This window comes from Rhinolophus hipposideros (assembly GCF_964194185.1).
Source record: "Rhinolophus hipposideros genome assembly, chromosome: 3".
Taxonomy (NCBI): domain Eukaryota; kingdom Metazoa; phylum Chordata; class Mammalia; order Chiroptera; family Rhinolophidae; genus Rhinolophus; species Rhinolophus hipposideros.
In genome coordinates, this window is record NC_138049.1 from 73,364,785 (window position 1) to 73,367,814 (window position 3,030).

Sequence of the window (3,030 nt, forward strand, 5' to 3'; positions counted from 1 at the left end):
GGAGCTTTAATACTGTCTACCATTCTAATGGCACAGGGGATAAACTGTTCCATTTTAAGGCAAGGTGAAATTATTTTTGTCAAAACTATGTGTATTGATCATTGGACCAAACTGCCAAAACCAATAAAAATTCTAGTTATTTAGTTGTTTGTTTTCAGTGCAGTCTTCAGCTTAAACACTTAATAAAACTATTTTTACATTTCCAAGATGACTAATCTTTCTACAACCAGGTGGTTTATTTCTGCTTCTATTCAAGCCCTGACAATCACTAAACACATTTTATTTTCCTTTCCTCTTTCTTATAAAATGACCAAGGGCTGGGAATGGTTGGTACAGCTGCCATATCTTATCTCCAGCCCTTCTTTGGATGCTTCATTCCCTCAAGGATTGTTTACTCTCACTTTTTGATTCACCCAAATCTACAAGTGTCCCAGCTTTTGGACATCTCCTCACTGTAAGCCTGAGGAAAATGCCTGACTGCCTATATTGCCTTGACTGGGATCTGGGGTTTCAAGAGAAATTTGTTTTTGCCTGTTGCTAAACCAATTCATTTAGGAAGTTTGCTAGCAAGAGTTTCAAACATAGCTCCAGAGTATGGTTACGCACAGAGGAAAAGGTAACCACAAGTAAGTCACCATGTGAGAAGTTAGCATTTGTATATGAGGCTGCGAAATTGGGCAAGGCTGAACTGCCAACAATATTTTTTTTTTATTCAATGTAACATATGTTCTGGTTCTATAAATATACTGTTATTTCTATTTGAATTTTTGTTTTAAAACTTAGGGCCCCAGAAAGGGCATGTTAAGTGAAATAGTCTACCATTAGAAATCTTGTGTTTGGTTTTGATCCAAAAGCATAAGTAAAAAGAGTGTTGTTTGTTTGTTAATGTGTTTGTGCTTCCTGTACATTGAAGCATATTTTATAAAAGAATTTATAAGTTCTCTTTCTAACATCTTATTAAATACTTGAATTAGTGATCAAGCAATATTCTGTTTCTAATTCTTAAGAAAAATAAAACTCTGCTAATCATTGCCATATTTGAAAATTCATAGAATTTTAATTAAAGTTATGAAAATGATTGAGTTTTTCAATGTATTATTTGATGGTATTTTTCCATAGACTGATTTATCTTATGAACTATTTGATCTGTTTCAACGTGTTTTAAAATTGGAAGACATGAGGAATAGTTATGATAATTTATATGGAAGCGACATAGCAGTGTAAGGTAATTAAAATTTAGGTATATTTATTCATTGGATAGAACATAAAATATTTTATAACATTTAGATTTCTTGTATATAATTAAACTTTGCATTTGTATATAATTTTGTATCTTTGCTAGCTTTTTACACAATTAGCTTATTTGATCCTCCTAACAAATCTGTGAGGTAGATAGGGTAGGTATTTTTAATTTCACTTTGCAGATGAGAAAATGAAAACTAGAGCCTAAGTGGCTTTGGATTAAGATATTAAAAATCATGCTCACTGGAATTATTCATTCATTCAACAAATAGACTTTGGTTCCACTATGTTACTGTCACTCTTCTAAACAATCGGATATGGCAATGAACATGATAGAACATGTTTTTGAACCTATGTCTACTAACTCTTGTTCTAGTGCTTTATCAACTAGACCACATAAATACTTTACTTCAGCAAAATAATTTTTTAATAAACGATTTTAATTTAAACTATGGTTTCCAAATTTCATTCTAGACTTTACCGGATTTGTATAGAGAGTTGGTAAAAAGAAGAAAAGTAGAGATGATTTGGAGTATCTAATCTACTCCAATTTTTTAGATACAACCCAATATCATATCAGAAGCAAAGATTCTAAGGCACAAAAATAAACAAACCAAAAGCATCTTAGAATGCTTACAAACCACTATAGTAATGTCTATTGGCGGGAAGATAAGTTATTTCTAACCCACTGAACTGCTTTGCTGAGGGTGTTTAGATATTTTCAAACATGTGTTCCTCCTTCATGTTAGTTACTGAGATGGTCAACTGGGTAAATGGTGTGAAGACTGCTGAATACTGCTACGGCTCAGGCACTAGAGACTGTTCAGAGGTTCATACCCACTTCTTTAGGATAAAGATCTTTTCAATATGGATAACTCAGAGACGATTATTGTTACATGTTTGGTGATTACCACCAAAGCCAAACAATTATGTAAGCCTTGGATAACTTATTAGTACAGTGATCATATAATTTACTGTCTACACTGGGATATTTGATAATGAAAGAGGGAGCTATTACTAATGATGCTGTTTCAAGAGGCACAGAGGCATAAACTGGAGGACTATCATAGGTCAGCCAAGACGAATGGTCAGGCTTCTTACGAGGCAGTCCCTTGCTAAGCAGACCAGTAGTGTATACCATCACTCTTACTTTTAAATATTCCAGTAGAATAATTATTTTAAAATCTCACCTTCATTTTCAAAATCCTCAAAGAGATAACCATATTTTAGGGACTTTTGAATACCTTCTTTCCTCTTCCAATTAAATAAGAAATTACTAGGCTGCATCAACAGGAAGCTTTCAGTTGCTAGAAGCAGAAACCCCAATTCAAACTAGTTTGTTCAATAAATGGAATTTAATAATTTTCATTCCTAAAAGGTGAAAACATAGAGCTGACCCAGGTAGAGGCTTTATCTCATAGTCGAACAATGACACCAAGGAGCTGATTTTGTTTTGTCTCTTCATTCTACACTTGCTGCAGGATTGATCACAAGTGAGTATGCTGTATGATTCCCCAAATGGCTTCCATCATCTGTCAATTCTACATGCTTCTGCATTAGAAGCAAGTAGGAAAGAGTGTTGTTGTTTCAGCACTCACAGAAAAAGTTTTTATACTAGCTAAGTTTACATGACTGTCTCCTGTCTACATTCAGGAGGATAAACAATGCTGATTGGCTTATCCTAAGTCATCTGTTTCATCTTTAAAAATCAAGGTTCTCTGGAATCCAGATGAAAGCAGAGAGCTACTGGGAAGGAAAGGCCAGAGGTTGGGTGAGGGTAAGAGAAAT